This window comes from Magnolia sinica, unplaced genomic scaffold, assembly GCF_029962835.1.
Source record: "Magnolia sinica isolate HGM2019 unplaced genomic scaffold, MsV1 ctg293, whole genome shotgun sequence".
Taxonomy (NCBI): Eukaryota; Viridiplantae; Streptophyta; class Magnoliopsida; order Magnoliales; family Magnoliaceae; genus Magnolia; species Magnolia sinica.
This window is the reverse complement of record NW_026682804.1, coordinates 104421-122891: the sequence shown is the minus strand read 5'-3', so window position 1 is coordinate 122891 and position 18471 is coordinate 104421. Positions and strand designations below refer to the sequence as shown.

Here is an 18471-nt window from a genome sequence, read left to right as displayed (position 1 = left end):
CTAGTATCCTCCCTTCTGTAGGAAATAGTTTATTTTTAGAATTTAGCTTATTTCTTTCCCTTCTTAGAAATTAACTTTCTATTTTTGTTTTATTTTAGTAACTTTCTAATTCTGACACTTTTAGAATCTAATTTTGTTTCTTAATTTATTTTTAGAATTCTTTAGAAACTAACCTTCCTATTTTGTAGGCCTTTAAGATAGAAATCTCTAATTCGGTACACTCCTTCCCTACTTTCTATTTTTCAATTCTCTTTTAGTAATCTACTTTCTAGTTTAGGACTCTCTTAACTTATTTTAGAAATTTTCACTTTCTTTTAGGAATTCTTTCTTTTAGAAGCTAGTTCACTTCTATCTTTCTTTTAAAGAATTGTTCTTCTCTTTTAGAATCTAACTTATTTTATTTTGCAGGTTTTAACTCAGGACTCCAATTTGGTAATTTCTTTCCAACTCTCTCTTTCTTGCTAGATTTTCCCAGGGTTAAGTTTTTAATTGAGGGCGGCGAGTGTTTTCATGCCCAAGTGGGCCCGTGACGACACTCGACGTCTCTTGACTGAAGGAGGATTGGTTGAGGGGTTGACTATCCATCGCAGGACTAGACACCGCTCGAAATCCCCTGAGTTAACTGAGGTTATGGCTGAAGACCAACCTCCTCCACTTCCACCCAGGGTGGAGGATACCCAAGATGAGAATGAGGTGCAACAGGCACCCCCGCCTCGTACTTTACGAGATTATCTACAACCGGCGGGAGTGAGTATGCCCTCATGCATGATTTTTCCTGAAAATACAGGACAAATGGACATCAAGCCAGGAGTTATCCAACTCCTTCCCAAATTCCATGGACTTGAATCAGAAAGTCCATATTTACATTTGAAAGAGTTCGATGAGATTATAGCTACATTATGTTTTCCTAATGTATCTGAGGATACAATTAGGCTGAAACTCTTTCCTTTTTCCTTAAAAGAGAAAGCTAAGACGTGGTTACATTCACTGCGTCCTAGATCCATTGGCACATGGAACGACATGCAGAGGGAATTCATAAAAAAATTCTTCCCACATCATAAAACGATTACCCTCAGAAAAGCAATCATGAACTTTGCCCAAAAGGAAGATGAAACATTCTTCCAATGTTGGGAAAGGTTCAAAGATTTGGTCAGTTCATGCCCACAACACGGATTTGAAACGTGGCGCATTACAAATTTTTTCTATGATGGACTGACATCTTCCATGCGCCAAATGGTCGAGACAATGTGTAATGGAGAGTTCATCAACAAAGATGTCGACGAGGTATGGGATTACCTCGATAGTCTCGCTGAAAAAACACAATCATGGGACTATTACCCACTGGCGAACACCACGTCTAGGCCGACTCAATTAAAGGAAAAAGGTGGATTATATCTCTTGAAAGAAGAGGATGATCTCAAGTGTAAAGTGACTACGCTCATAAGGAAAGTTGAGGCCATGGAAGGAAAGAAGGATAAGGTCAATGAAGTTGTTTGCGGCATCTGTGATTGCAACATTCACACAACTGAAAATTGTCCTACAATACCTGCCTTTCGAGGAGTGTTGAATGAACAAGCCAATGCCGTAAATAATTATCAAAGACCTTTTACTGGACCTAACTCCAACACATACAATCCTGGCTGGAAAAATCATCCAAACTTCAGTTGGAGAAATGGACAAACGGCGACTCCTCCAAGTTTCTTCAATCAAAATCCAAATCAAGTGAAACCTCAAGAGGAACCGGTTCAAAATCCCATACAAGAGCTGGCTCAGGCAATGCGAGGAATCACAGAATTTATGCAAAAGATAGATTCTCGTATGACGGTTATAGAAAAGGGGATGCTTCCTGCACAACCTCTCCCCAATCCTAAACCGCAGTACGAGAATAATGATCCCAGCTCTTCAAATCAGATGGGGCATGCTAAATCCATCACCACTCTTAGGAGTGGGAAGATCATTGATAAAACTCTTGCGGATAGGCCCGAAAAGCCTCAAGAACCAGAAGAGGACAACAATGATGGATCCAGTGATGCCCCACAAAAAGTAGAACCGGAACTTCTAGAGAAGCCAGTTGCTCCATTCCCCCAACGGTTGGTTTCACCAAAACCTCTCTCTAACTCTCAGGATATCTTAGAGGTGTTGAAACAGGTGAAAGTCAACATTCCTCTACTTGATGTCGTTAAACAGATACCTTCATATGCCAAATTCCTGAAAGACTTATGCACGACCAAAAGACGGAAAATTATTCAAAAGAAAATCTTCTTGACTGAGAAAGTGAGTGCCATCCTGAAGCAAGACGTGCCGCAGAAATTCAAGGATCCCGGTAGCCCAACCATATCATGTGTAATCGGGAACCATCGAATTGATCACGCACTGCTTGACTTAGGAGCGAGCGTCAATTTGATTCCCTACTCGGTATACAAACAGTTAGGTTTGGGTGAATTAAAACCCACCCTAACCACATTACAACTTGTTGATCGCTCTGTTCGTGTACCAAGAGGGATAATTGAGGATGTGTTGGTCCAAGTTCATAGATTTTACTACCCTGTAGACTTTATCATCCTGGACACCGAACCCATCAATAACATGAGCACTCAGATTCCCGTCATTCTTGGTCGCCCATTCCTTGCTACATCAAATGCAATTATCAATTGCAGGAATGGTATCATGACTATGTCTTTTGAAAATTTGACATTGGAGTCAAACATTTTTTTCAATAACGGCAGCAACTCAGAGGATGATGACGATTTCCACGACATTAATATGATTGACTCTTTCGTGGAAGATACGACACCTCTGACCTTATCCTCCGACCATCTAGAGACATGCTTGGCCCACTCCCATGATTTTGATGATGACATGATTAGGGAGACGTGCGCCTTGCTTGATACTGCACCGGTACTTGAAGTTAACCGATGGAGGCCACAATTTGAAGAATTACCACAAACTGATGTAGTGCCTCTACCGTCTAATCTCAAGCCGCCGAAGCTTGACCTAAAACCTTTGCCCTCTGATTTGAAATATGCCTATTTAGGTCAAGATGAGACATACCCGGTGGTGATCTCTGCCCACCTGGAGAAAGAACAGGAGAGTATGCTCATATCTACTCTCATTGAGCATAAAGGAGCCCTGGGATGGACGATAGCGGACCTCAAGGGAATCGATCCCTCGATTTGTACTCACCGCATATATCTTGAGGATAATGCAAAAACCGCTCGGCAACCACAACGTAGACTAAATCCAAACATGAAGGAAGTGGTTAAAGCCGAGGTTCTTAAACTATTAGATGTGGGTATTATATACCCTATATCTGATAGTCAATGGGTGAGTCCAACTCAAGTGGTCCCTAAGAAGTCCGGAATCACCATCGTAGCCAATGCTAATAATGAACTCGTGCCAACTAGAGTCACTACTGGTTGGAGAATGTGCATTGACTACAGGAAGTTGAATACCGTCACGAGGAAAGACCACTTCCCTTTACCATTCATTGATCAGATCCTGGAAAGGTTAGCTGGTCATTCCTATTACAGTTTCATTGATGGGTATTTGGGCTACAACCAGATAGAGATAGCCCCTGAAGACCAGGAAAAGACCACATTTACATGTCCCTACGGCACCTTTGCTTATCGAAGGATGCCATTCGGACTATGTAATGCCCCTGCCACCTTTCAGCGATGTATGCTTAGTATCTTTTCTGATATGGTAGGGCAATATCTAGAGGTCTTCATGGATGATTTCTCTGTTTACGGTCCATCTTTCAGCAAGTGCTTGGAAAGTCTTAAATGTGTGCTGAAAAGATGTGAAGAAAAGAACTTGGTACTTAATTAGGAGAAGTGTCATTTCATGGTTCAGAAGGGAATTGTCCTTGGGCATATCATCTCGTCCAAGGGAATCGAGGTAGATAAGGCAAAAATCGATCTTATCTCTAACCTACCTCCACCAAAGAACATCAGAGACGTGCGATCCTTCTTAGGACACGCAGGATTTTACAGGCGATTCATAAAGGACTTTAGTCTTCTTTCTCGTCCTTTATGTAATCTTCTTCAAAAGGATGTTCCGTACGAGTGGACTGAGCAGTGCCAGGAAGCTTTCACCAAGCTTAAGGGCACGTTAACCACTGCACCTATCATGCAGCCACCCGACTGGAGCCTTCCTTTTGAGCTTATGTGCGACGCTTCTGATTATGCTCTTGGGGCAGTCCTAGGCCAGAGAAAAGATAAGAAGCCCTACATCATTCATTACGCGAGTAGGACTCTAAATCCTGCCCAGGTGAACTACTCAACTACGGAAAAGGAACTCTTAGCTGTAGTGTTCGCCTTGGACAAATTTAGGTCCTACTTAATCGGATCCAAGATCATTATCTATACAGATCATGCGGCACTGAAGTATCTTCTCTCTAAGAATGATTCTAAGCCCCGCTTGATACGATGGATCCTTCTACTCCAAGAATTTGATTTGAAAATTAAAGATAAAAAAGGAGTAGAGAACGTAGTGGCCGATCACCTTTCTCGCCTTAATACCTCTGATTCCCTTGAGGCGACCCATATCAATGATATGTTCCCTGATGAACAACTGTTCAGAGTCTCCCATTCACCTTGGTTCGCTGATATTGCTAATTATCTTATCACAGGTTCTATACTAACACATTGGACTGCGCAAGATAAGAAGAAATTCTTTACCAAGGTGTGCAACTTTTTTTGGGACGATCCATATTTATTTAAATATTGCCCAGATTAAATCTTAAGGAGATGTATGCCAGACGATGAGCATCAGAGCGTCATCTCCTTCTGTCACTCAGAGGCCTGTGGTGGTCACTTTTCTGCTAAAAAGACCACGGCCAAGATTCTGCAGTGTGGCTTTTACTGGCCCACTATGTTTAGGGACACTCATGAGTTTTGCAAAGCTTGTGAGCGTTGTCAGAAATTGGGAGCATTGTCCCGTCGAAATATGATGCCTTTGAATCCCATTCTTATCATTGAAGCATTTGATTGCTGGGGCATCGATTTCATGGGACCATTCCCCCAATCGTTTGGAAATCTGTATATTTTGCTTGCCGTGGATTATGTCACTAAATGGGTCGAAGCGATTCCGTGTCGAAAGAATGACCATCGCACGGTCATTAAATTCCTAAAAGAAAACATTCTTTCTCGATTCGGAACGCCTCGAGCCATCATTAGTGATGGGGGCTCACACTTTTGTAATAAACCATTTGAGAGCTTAATGAAGAAATACGGTATCTCTCATAAGGTGAGCACCCCATACCATCCACAAACAAGTGGACAAGCTGAGATTTCCAATAGGGAGATTAAACACATTTTGGAGAAAACGGTTAACCCTGATCATAAGGATTGGTCAATTCGATTGACCGATGCCTTATGGGCATACCGTACTGCATTTAAAACCCCTATTGGAATGTCTCCCTTTAGACTTGTCTATGGGAAGGCTTGTCACTTGCCTGTGGAGCTGGAACATAAAGCGTACTGGGCGATCAAAAATCTTAATTTCAATCTGGACAACGCTGGCTCGCTACGCAAACTTCAATTGAATGAACTTGAAGAAATTCGGAATGATGCGTACGATAATTCGAGAATTTACAAGGACAAGATGAAAGCATTTCATGACCAACATATTTTACGAAAATCATTCACGCCTGGTCAGAAGGTCCTTTTGTACAATTCTCGATTACATCTCTTTCCGGGTAAGCTTCGATCTCGTTGGACCGGCCCTTACATTGTTGTCACTGTTTTTCCGCATGGGGCCGTTGAGATAAGAGATCCCGACAATGTCAAGGAGTTTAAAGTCAATGGACATCGATTGAAACCATTTGTCGAGAAATTTGATTCAGAGGACATGTCCATGCCTCTGACTGATCCTGTTTACCAGGATTGATCTCCTAGTCTGATGGAGGTATAGGTAGGTTTCCTGTTTTCTTAGGACTAGGGTAGTTGCTTTATTTGTCTGGCTGAAGACGGTAAACTTAGCGCTCCAGGGAGGCAACCCAGTTCTTCATTTTATGTCATCATTAGTCAGTTCAATGTTTGTGGGTAACATTTCTACAAACCCTCACGAGACTATAACTCGTCCAGTAGGGGCAACCTAGGGGTTTAAAGGCTTGTTGCATATGATAAATGCAATCGAGAGCACCTGCGAAAGTGGTATAGGTAGGATTGTATTCTTGTTATTTTACTTCTGTTGGTTTTTCTCTTGTGCTGACCGCTCTTACGGAGATATCCTTGGAAAGCCTCTTGATTCTTTTCGTCCAGGTACTATCTTTCCATCACTCCTATTTTTTTTTCCGTTGTCTCATGTGCATTGCATGTCTATTTCTTTTTACATTGAGGACAATGTAGATTTTTGGTTGGGGGTGGGAGATTAGGTTTCCTAATTAGTGTTTTCTTGGTCTTGAACAAAAATTGTGAAAATTTTTAAATTTTTCTAGAATTTCATATGAATTCGAAGCGATTTTGACGACCATCTTGGACTTAAAATTTCAAGATATGTGATGTTGGTACTTCATGACTCTTGGATTCAGTTATCTATTAAATTTCACAGCTAAGTTTGAATTGTTAATCCATTATTAGAATTTGTAAACATTGATTGAGTCATGAATGCGCAGGACACATCTCGCTTGCATATTAAGGTTTTAGTTCGATATTAAAGGATTAACTTGGCAATCACTAAACATGAAAGGAACCAACTTGAGAAATCGAAAGGATTGGGCAAATGGTCTTTACCTTAGGTTTGCTCCCTATAGGTGTAGATTTAATTCCCCATGAATGATATGTGAAAAAGTTGGGTGTACAGTCTTTACCTTAGGTTTGCTCCCTATAGGTGAGGATTTATCATTCTTCTTGGCGTTACTTCTAATGAAAAAAAAATCAAAAAAAAAATTAAAAGAATAAAAAGATAATGTGTAAGCCAAAGAAGAGTTATCATGAATTCTCTCAGTTGTTACCAATGATATCCTTAAATATCAAGGTGAATCTTAATGTTGACAAGTCGAGATTAGATTATACATTCATAGATCTCAATGGCTAGAATTTTTCTAATTAATGGAATAATACTTTGAACTTGATTATGAAGTTTACCATGTACTGGAGTCTAGGAGAAAGTAATATCCAACAGTCATGAATCTAAAAGTTCTCATATCTGGATTACTCTGCAAAAATCACTCGAGTTTATAAATTGTTCTGTAATTCTCAACCTATTTTTCGCATACTTTGCTCGAGTCTAGCAAAATGCTGGTTGGGGGTTGTGTTGAGGGTCAAATATTGCATATCAGACCCATTTATTTCATAGATTTACACGCATGATACTGCTTAATGGCCTGATTAATCGTGTTTATAATGCAGAGTGTATGTACGAGCCTGGACCGAAATGGGTGCTTAAAGCATGGACTTAATGCTCTAATGACACCAAAACGTGGGACGGACTCCAGAGACCCAAGATCAACAGAATTACACATCAGGGACCCAAGAAAATCAAGGAATTGAAGCTCAAGTGGCCTGAAAAGTATCCAGAATGCAAGATCATAGGGTTCCCACCATCTGATCAGTTCGAAACTTCATACGTGGCCTGAGGACCATAAATAAACCGTACACATCAAAAATCAGCCATTGGATCGCTGTGGAAGTGGCCCAACGGATAGATCAGCTCCTTAAATCCTTACGTAGGGCCCACCCGATATCTGGATACTCTCCATGTTTGGTCTCAACTGTTTAAATGAGCTGGCCAAACGGATAGACGGAGCGAATTTCTCACAAACATCTCTGTGGGACCCATACATGCAGTGCAAGTGCAAGGAAAGCAAGTGCACCGGGCGTGCACCGAATCAAGCCGATCGGGTCAGCGCCGCTGACCCGATCCTTCTCGCAGGCGGAAACAGCGGGCGGACGCTGTTCGTCCGTTTTCACGTAGTGGGCCCCATCAATCACAGTTCTCGACGATCAGAACCGTCCATACGCTCTGCAAGGTGACCAACATCGTCGCCTAGCTTTCCTTTTTGGCCCATGCACACACACAAAGGCAGAGTACCTGATAAACGTCAAATGGACGGCGGACTAAGCAAGCTTGTGGACCACACCGATTCTCTCCAAAAAATACCCATTTCTTGAGGGTTTTTCGTCCTGAACCTAGTGGACGGAATGGATTTCTCAAAATACATCACTGTGGGGTCCACCGACCATCACAGCGCTCAAACGTGCAGGCTCTGTTTCGCAACAGAGCCTGCGGTGGATCGTTGTGGGCCACTCTCTGAAGGGATCGGTTCAATCTGGACCGTCTAATGGATTCCAAAGAGGCTTGGAACCATCACCTAGGTGGCATTTTTCTAGGAAGCAACGTGTAGCGGATTTCGACCGCCGAAACTTATGATGGACGGCGGAATACAACATCCAGTGGGCCATACAAGGACCTGCCAAAATCACTCTGTCCTGACTGGATTTCCACGAGGATTCCAATGGACGGCGTGGATCTCGTTGACAGTCCCAATCTTGGGCCTCACCAATCATCAGCGGAAAAGCAGAATGCGCAGATTGCTGATCTTGTGTCCCAGCAGCTCACGAACGCAAGATGGGCAGAGTCCCACCAGGAGTCGGCTGCGAATGGAGAGGAGAAGAGGTGGACGGCTGCATAAAAGGGAGAGGTTTTGGACGGACTCTTGGGGAACCGGGGGAAAGAGTTTGGCTGCTAGTGCTCGGGCTGGGATTTTTCGTGAGGGGCTGCTGTGCACGAGAGGAGTGCGGCTGCTGGTTCATTGGCAGGGACGTGAGCAAGAATTTGGCAGGGAAGCTTGAAAACAAGGCGGGCGCATGTGAAGAAAGGAAAGAAGAAACGTGAGAAACGAGAAGGAAGAAAAAAGGAAAAAGGGAGAGCTCGGTTGAAAGGTGCTCGGTTTTTTTTTTTGCTGCTGCTGTAACCAGGGAACGTGGAGTGCACGGCTGGGAAGAGTTTTGGGTTTTGTTTTCTTGAGGAAAGGAGCTGGACGTGGGAGCTGATCCGGTTTTTTTTCTTTCTTCTTCCTTTTCTTCTTCTTCTTCTTCTTTCTTTTAATTAGAATTTAGCCCATATCATGTGTGGCTAAACCTCTTAGCTAGGGCTAAGAGGTGAAGCCTGTAGCGAGATGGGAGAGTCTATTCTATGCAAGTAGATTAAATTTCTGAACTTAATTTGATTTAGTTGATTATTATAAGGAATATTTTTATTAGTCTTTAATGGTCTATTGTGACAGAAATTACAATGGGTTTGCAATGGCTTTGAATATTTCTTTCCTCTTTTTATATTTATGAAGTCAGGAAGCCCTGTTGTTCATCATTGTCCCATGGGCATGGTAGGATGACAGTACCTTCCTGATCTTCATACATTGTTGATTGGTTGGAAATTAGTTTAATTCTATTGTTTACTTTGTCTCCTGGGCATGGTTTGGTGATGGAATCCATTCTAATTCATACACCTTTCATCTCTTGAAAACCAAATCAGGTAAGTTCAGTTTGAATTCCATAATCCTTGATGCAGGCATAAGATCTCCCTGATCTCTACAAGTGGATCCTCTGAATCCCTAGTTCCCTTCCTCTGAATTCCTTAAACTTTTAGATAATTATTCTACAATTATTTCTTAAATCCTATTTGGTTTAGATCACATCTTAGTCTAGTTCTAGTTCTACTTGGTTTCAGATAACGTACAGGTATCAGTCCCTGTGGATTCGACCTCGGTCTTACCGAGTTTATTACTACATCACAACCCTATACTTGGGGAGTGAACATAAGGCCGCACCCCCTTCCAACCGACCACGACACAGTGGGAGACGCGGCCTAATGGTATACGGCCCTCATGCGCTCATGCATCCACTCGGTCTAGACGTTGGAGCAACCTCTGGAACCAAGAGGGTTTAGGGACTTTCACCCAGGGATATCTATAGCACCCCATGTAGAACAAATTTCTGGTGTCCCATCTAGCCATCCACGATATGCCTATGGAGGCTATGACCCTAATGTCGCTAGGGCGTATAGTAATCATAATGCAAGATGCATGAGTCATACAATCCAGTTATGCATCAATCTTGCGCATACCGTGTGCTCATGTGAGATAACCTCCGCCTATCAGGGAGTCTCATAATAACATGCTTAATGACATATACAAAGATCAACCACACCTCATAACAAACATGCAGATGATGCGTATGGGTAGATATCATGATGCTATGCTGTCACATACTCATAATTGGTATCAATAACCGGCATCGACAATCGACCTCGACAATGTGGACATTTAACCAACATTGCCCCCGAGGAATGATGCTCATAGATCCTAACATATAGTGGACCCATGACCTCACACGAGGGCCAAATATACAACACCATGGGCCTCACTTAAGAGCTTAATACACATTACGATGGGCCTTTCACATGGGCCTAACATACATCACAATGGATTCCATCGCCTGACCCTCAAATGCATCACAATGAGCCCTATCACATAGACCTCATATACATCATATCAGGCTTAAAACACAAGTCGAATATACATCGCAATGGCCCTCAACTACGAGTTGCATATACACCATATAGGTCTCGGCAATCGGGATCAATCGATAATCAGAATCGGTAAATCGGTCACGACAATCTGGATTGATTGATAATCAGAGTCGGTAAATTGGTCACGTCAATCGAAAAATCGGCCACAACAATCGGGATCGATCGATAATCAGAATCGGCAAATCGGTGACGTCAATCGACAAATCGGCCACGACAATCGGGTTCGATCGATAATCAGAATCGGTAAATCGGTCACGACAATCTAGTTCGACACGAATGAGCTTAACAAGGCCTAAGGGAAGGTCACAATGAGGACATCTAACCGTCATTGCCCATCAATGTGGCCATCTAACCAACATTGCTCCCAAGGAGTGGCCTACATAAGAAATTCATAAACAATGTAATGGCCACACATACATCACATTGGGCATCATTCATGGGCCACGACCAGTGGGCCTTGGATACACAATAGGTGGGCCCTACACATGGGCCTCAAATATATACAATAGGTGGGCCTCAATGGACGGGCCACAAATACATCAAGATGGGTCTTACACAAGGGTCTCATATATCACAATGGACCTCATATCTGGGCCTCAAATACATCATAATGGGCCTTACATACATCACATCGAGGCGGGCCCTGCACATATCAAATGGGCCCCAACGGATGGACAGTGTACTTGTTGTTCACACATTAAGGTGGGCCGCATGAGTGGACGGCATAGATGAAACACATATAACATGGTGGGTCCTGCGATTACATAGCAAAAGGGCCCACCGTTCAACAAGCTAGATGGTGCAGAATTATACAACACATACATAGCGGTGGCCCCATGTCTCTCGTGGCCAGACGAAATAGATATTACACATACATCACGTCGAGCCCACGTCCCATGGATGGTGCAGATAAAACATGTACATCATATTGGGCCCATATGTACATCACATTGGGACATATTTCATGGGCCCCAAGCACATCCAGTGGGCCGCATCAATGGGCTGCATCACTTGGCCCTCAAATATACAACAGGTGAGCCCTACACCTGGGCCTCAAATACATCACGTAGGCCACGCGTCATGAACCTAATACACGTCACAATGGGTCGCACGATAAGGGCCTAATACACATATAATGGGCCTCGTGTACTTCAAGTCGGGCCTCATCATATGGGCCTCATATACGCCAAGTGGGCCGCATCAATGGGCCTGATACTTTCCAAAAAATGAATCATATCGAAAGATCATCTAAACCACACTCTAAATAGGGGTGGAGATGATGATTGGAAAATCATCTGAACCATACCACAAATAGCAGTGGTGATAATGTTTTCAGCAGCTTCAAATTTTCAGGGCCCACCATGGAGATTATTTTTTATCCAATCTGTTCATAAGGTCACAAGGGTCTGAACTAAGAAGAAAAACAAATTTCATATAAATCCAACACTTCTGCATTCCTAAAAGGGTTTCAAATGGTAGGTGTTCAACCTTCTATTGTTTGCAGCGTGGTCCACCTGATGGAAAGCATGGATATAGAATAAATACATCAATGGTGGTGATGGGGTCCATGTACATGGCCTACAAGCGTAAGACGAGCTCGTTAAATGAATGGGCTGTTCAGATATAACATTGGCGTCATGGTGCAGCCAGCATCGTCTAATGCATGGACGGTGTGAATGTACAAAACATCAAGGTGGGCTACACGTCCAACCTGATGGACGGTGTGAAAGCCACACGAGCAGGGCCCACTGTTCCAATGCACGGACGGTGTGGTTACAACACTAGATCATGGTGGGCCCCACCTGCCAAGTGGATGGACGTTTTGAATATAACAAATACCTCATGGTCAAACCACTACTGACGTCAATACAACAGCTATTAGCTGGTTGTGAGGTACATCAGCCCATCTGCTTCCATCTCCCATTCAGATGGACAGCTGGATATGCAAGGCATATCTCAAGGTGGGCCCCACCCCCACACGTGCAGCACATGTGGGGTGGGTCCCACACCCAAAAAGGGACAGGCGGCATAGAGAAAAACACATATATCATGATGGCGTTCCACATGGCACCGTCCAAATGGATGATGCAGAATTAAAATAGATATATCAAGGTGGGCCTCATAGATGGACGGCAAGGGTGAAACAGGTGGGTTCAACGAAAGGCCCATCATCAGGTATATATTATATAATATAATATATAATATATATCTATATAATATACAAGATAATATATATATTTAATATATGATATATATATATATATATATATATATATATATATATATATTTGTGTGTGTGTACACGTACACCCGTAATAGTGCAGCCACACATGTAGGGTGGGTCCCACCGTCCAATGCAATGGATGGTGTGGATAGGACACATAAAGGTGGGTTGCCACCGTCCACTGTCAGTGCAAAAGAAACAGATACATCAGCGTGGGTCCCACGTGGGGCCCACCATAACGTTTATCTTCCATCCAACCCATTCATAAGGTCACCCGTACCTGGAAGAAAGGGAAAAGAAAATTTCATTTTGATTCAAAACTCCTGTGGGCCCAACAAGGGTTTCAATGGCAGACGGTTCAATTCACACTGTTTCCTGTGATGTGGGCCATATGAGCTTTGGATGGGCCTGAGTTTTGGAAGGGGCCCACGTCAAGGAGGGACCCACCTCATGAACGACTTAGATGTCATACAAACATCATGGTGGGGCCCACAGCTAGAGCCGTGGGTACTGCTGCCATCAGTCCGCCCGCCAGCGTGCAGGCAGCGCTGCTGCCTTCTGACAGCGGCAGCGTCAGTTGCTGCTGCATTTGGTTTTTTTTTTTTAATTTGCAGTACTTCACATGTGGAGCCCGCATCTGATGAATCCACTCCATCCATTGGTTTCTACTAATCAAGATGGACCAAACGAGTCCAATATTGGATATACTTCAGTGTATAGAACCATCAGGGTGGGTTTTCAACGGTGAAACCCACAGTTTTCCAAGGGACGACCTACTAGAAAGTTGGATTGGCCCCATTTTTCGGCTCAACGCCTAAAATGATCTAAGGAATGGAATGGACGGCTTGGATGGGCTCAATGCATCAAGGTGGGGCCTGTATGGGCGGTCCACCTAAAAGCTAAAAAAAAGAAACAAAGAACACTTTTTTTTTCCTTTTTACACCCACTGTCTGCTCACACTACACAGACCACGTCAGAGACGCTGGACGTTTGAATATAGTATATTATTTAAGGTGGGCCCCACTTACAGATGTGTTGCCTAGGTGGGCCACCACAAGGTTGGATAATGTGGGTAAGACATATATCAATGTGGGGTCCATCTGAGTGGGCCACATGATCACACCATCACAAAGAGATAGAGAGAGTGGGAGAAAGAAGCACCCACCTTCCTTATTCTTCCTTGATGCTCCAAAGCTCCAATGAGGCTCCTTCAATGGTGGAGATGAGCTTTTTGATTGCAGGATATGGGGAATCTAAGGTGGGAAAGGGCTAGGAATTTAGAGAGCTTGGGACGTCCAAGCTCTTGCTACCATGGTGGAAAAATGGAGAATGAAAAAAAGGAAGAGAGAGATGAAGGAGAGAGAGTAATGATGATAGCTCTCTCTCTCTCTCTTAGCTAGGTAATAAGTGTTTTGGGGAAAAGGTAGCAAGTATGGGCTAGGGTCATTATTGCTTTGACTAGAATTTATGGATGGCTTAGGGTGATGTCATCCTAGCCTTGGAAAAAATGCCAATGTGATAGGTGGGTCCCACAAATGCGATCAAGGTTCAAATAAAGCGCGGCCTACATCTTTTGATGTACATCTCAGATTGTCATACGAGACGTGGCGTTTGAACCGCAGCGACGATGCGGTCACAATGACATAGGTCTTAGGTCAAGCCGACTCCAAATTACAGGATGACACTCAAGGTCGCATGCAAATGCTATCTACGCATCGCAGGTCGTCGAAATTCGACCGGGAGGACCGCAGGAGCCTATGGAATGGTACAGGCTAGGATACGAGTCTCACAATAATGATATATACATAAATATATATATGTAGAATATATCTGCTGGTGGGCCCTACGTGGGACCCACATCTTTGAACCGACTGGCTGTACGTCACCAGATGTGGGCCCATCATGCAGTATGTGTTTTATCCTAGTCGTCCATCCATTTGGACAGTGGTGGGTGAATCCACCGTAGTTTATGTATTTTATCCCTTTTTCCCATCCATTTTCTGGGTGCAAGACCCACCTCACACGTGCTACACGTGTGAGGGTGAGGCCCACCTTGAGACATGTATGATGTAGACCGTCCAGCTATTCACTACAGTACTGATTGTCAGCAGGTTCTGTGGTCCCACGGCTACACAGCAGCATGTAGCTGCTGTGGTATTGACGTCAGCAATTGTTGTGGGGCCCACGTAACACTCAGACGTCAACAAGTGCGGCCCTGATCACGAGGTATGTGTTATATCAACACCGTCCATCTATTTCTCCATATCATTGTATGGCCTGGGTGAGAAGATCCAGACCTTAGGTGGACCACACAGCAGGAAACATTGGAGATGATGATGTCCACGGTTGAACCCCCTTTTTGCAGGTACCACTCTGATATGTGTGTTTTACTTGAGACCATCCATCCATTAGATATGGACCCCACCATGGCAGCACGTGGGGCCCACCTTATATGATGTATGTATTACATCTATACTGTCCATCTAGTTTAGCCAGATCCCGGGCCACCAAATCCTGACCGTCCAGGGTCAGGCGTCCAGCAGCAACAGCTGCTGGACGGTTGAGAGGAAAATAAATATCAGCTTGGTTTTCAGCTGAGGTGGGCCACACGTGTGGACCCACCTCTTATGCATGTATACAGTCGTCTGTACGGGGGTTGGCCCGTCACACATGTGTGGGTGGGGCCATCTTGATGTATTTATTAGATCTGTATCGTCCAAAAGATCTGGACGGTGGCCACACCGTTGATGTATTTATTCTCTACCCACGTGATTTATGGGTTTAATGGGGACTATCCTTCCACCAGCCTTCCAGCTGCTACATTGATGTCAGCTAAGTTCTATGGGCCACCACGTCTTATGTGAAATCCAGACCGTTCCCGTGGACCCATGATGGATGTGTCTTACATCCAGGCGCCGTTGGTGCTCTTCAAAATAAATAAATATATATATATGTGCATTATAATATATAATACTATATGGTGGGCCCTACATAGGACCCACCTATGTGGGAAGGGGATGGACTGGTGTACATTTACACCAGCTATATGATTGCTGGAATGACGTCAGCTATGATATATGGGTTATATTCCAACCATCCCATGGTGGGACGCACCCTGACGTATACACACCGTCCAACTGTTTTGAGGTGTGGCCCACCCCACACGTGTGACACGTGTGGGATGGGACCCACCTTGCTGTATGTATTCTCTATCCTCATCACTCATATGGTTTGAACGGTGGGATGACACTGTGGTGTATGGACCAAATCCACACCGTCCATCCTGAACGGTACAGTGCGAGACCCACCACGACGTATTTATTTCAAATCCACACCATCTGTCCTGAACGGTGTAGTGCGGGACCCACCAGAACGTATTTATTTCAAATCCACACCATTCACTGGATTGAGACGGTGGGACGCTAGCTAGATGCATGTGTTTTAACTACAGTCGTCTATCTGTCCAAGGTGGTGTGGGAACCCGCCATGATGTATGTATTCACCATGCCGCCCATCAGCATGTGGGGCGCATCGTGATGAATGTGTTTCAACCCCGCTAACCATCTATTTTGTTAAACCTAGGGCTGCCCCATTAGCCCACTTGATATATATGAGGCCCATTGGTGCGGCCCGTGGATGCGATCCACTTGATGTATTTAATGGCCCATGGGTTGAGGCCCAATGTGATGTATATAAGAGCCACGAGTGAGGCCCAATGAGACGTATGTGGGGCCTTTATGTGGGGTTGAATGTGATATATATGAGGCCCATTATGATGTGAGATTCCACCATGATGTATGTAATGATGTTTATAGCAGCCACTCCTTGGGAGCAATGTTGGTTTGACGTCCACATTGATGGGCAATGATGGTTAGATGTCCTCATTGTGACCTTCCCTTAGGCCTTGTTAGGCCCATTCTCTTCGTGGGTTAACCCAAATAAGTGGGCCCTATTCGCTATAAACAGATGGCTCCGTGCTTTTGAATTTGATATAACCACGGCCGAGTACCGATATTTATACTATGGTTGATCAGCTTATCATTTATGGACCCCGCTTTGCTTATCTGTTGATTATCGGTGCCATTACCGTGACTGATTTGTCGATTCTGATTATTGATCGATTTCAATCGTCATGACCGATTGCCGATTGACATGACCGATTTGCCGATTCTAATTATCGATCGATTTCGATTGTCGTGACCGATTACTGATTCCGATTATCGATCAATTCCGATTGTCGAGGCTAAGTATTGTGGCCGATTCCAATTTATCGAGGGCGATTGTATAGGCTGATTCCGATTGTTGAGGGCGATTGTATAGGCCGATTCCGATTGTCGAGGCCGAGTATCGAGGCATATGTAATGAGGCCCATTGTGATGCATTTGAGTGCCAAGCAATGGAGCCCATTGTGATGTATGTTAGGACCATGTAAAAGGCTCATCGTGATGTGTATTAAGCTCTTGAGTGAGGCCCATGGTATTGTATATCAGGCCCTTTGTAAGGCCATAAGTCTACTATATGTTAGGCTCTACGTGGGCCATTCCTTGAGGGCAATATTGGTTAAATGTCCACATTGTTGAGGCCGATTGTTGATGCATGTTATTGATACAGATTATGAGTATGTGGCAGCATAGCATCATGATACATGTTCATATGCATCATCTGCATGTTGTTATGAGATGTGATTGACCATTGCAAATGTCATTGGGTATGTTGTTATGAGAGTCCCTGATAGGTGGAGATTATTTTACATGAGTACACTGTATGTGTAGGATTGATGCATGACTGGATTATATGACTCATGCATCTTATATTATGTATTGTGATTACTGTACGCCCTAGCGACATCAGGGTCGTAACCTTCACAGGTATTTCGTCGATAGCCAGATGGGACACCAAAAATCTGTTTTACATGAGGTGCTATAGATATCCCTAGGTGAAAGTCCCTAAACCCTCTTGGTTTCAGAAGTTGCTCCAACGTCTAGACCGAGTGGATGCATGAGCGCATGAGGGCTGCATACCATTAGGCCGCGTCTCCCACTATGTCATGGTCGGTTGGAAGGGGGTACGGCCTTACCTGCTCGAGAGAAGGGGGCAATGCTAGGCTGAGTCTGACCAGCTCGAGAAATGGGTCCGCTATCGATGAGCCGGGCCAGATATTGGCAAGCGAATAGTGAGGTCTCTTCCACTCACCCTGTTGCGCGCGATGGGGCGGCAATCTGGTTTGGAGTGTAATAGACCCCGGTGATTTTTCAGAGAGGAATCATACTGATATGTGGACTTATTGAGCAGAAATTGCATATTCATTCATTCACTATCCACTCGGGCTGGTGGTGCGTAACTATTTATTACTTGTACCTTCGCATGGCCAGGATTTTGGTCGGGCGCGCGACTAACCTGAGACCAGGAGTTCACCACATTGAGTCTGACTATCCAAATTTAGGTATGGGATTGGTTTGGATAGAAGTCCCTTGTGATAGACCCCGTAACCTGTGATACTACGTACTATCATCCCGACCTCACAATCCAGCTTGGTCATTTCATTGCATCGCATATTGCATCCGCATGCATATGACATTTTGGGTTATGTTTTCTATACATATATCACCTAGACAGATTTAGCAGGATTTACATATTGTATTGTATCCTCGGTATTTGATATTTAGCTCTTTATGACTCCTCATTTGCATAGTTGTTTTATATTGTGTATTCTG

At 43.9% G+C, this 18471-nt stretch overlaps 1 non-coding gene across 1 annotated transcript; it reads right to left on the bottom strand.

Moving 5' to 3' along the window:
• Window positions 1-1068: 1068 nt before the first annotated feature.
• Window positions 1069-1175, bottom strand: LOC131236213 (small nucleolar RNA R71). Its single transcript, XR_009166636.1, has one exon. It is a non-coding gene; the product is annotated as a small nucleolar RNA R71 (small nucleolar RNA).
• Between the last annotated feature and the right edge of the window lie 17296 nt (window positions 1176-18471).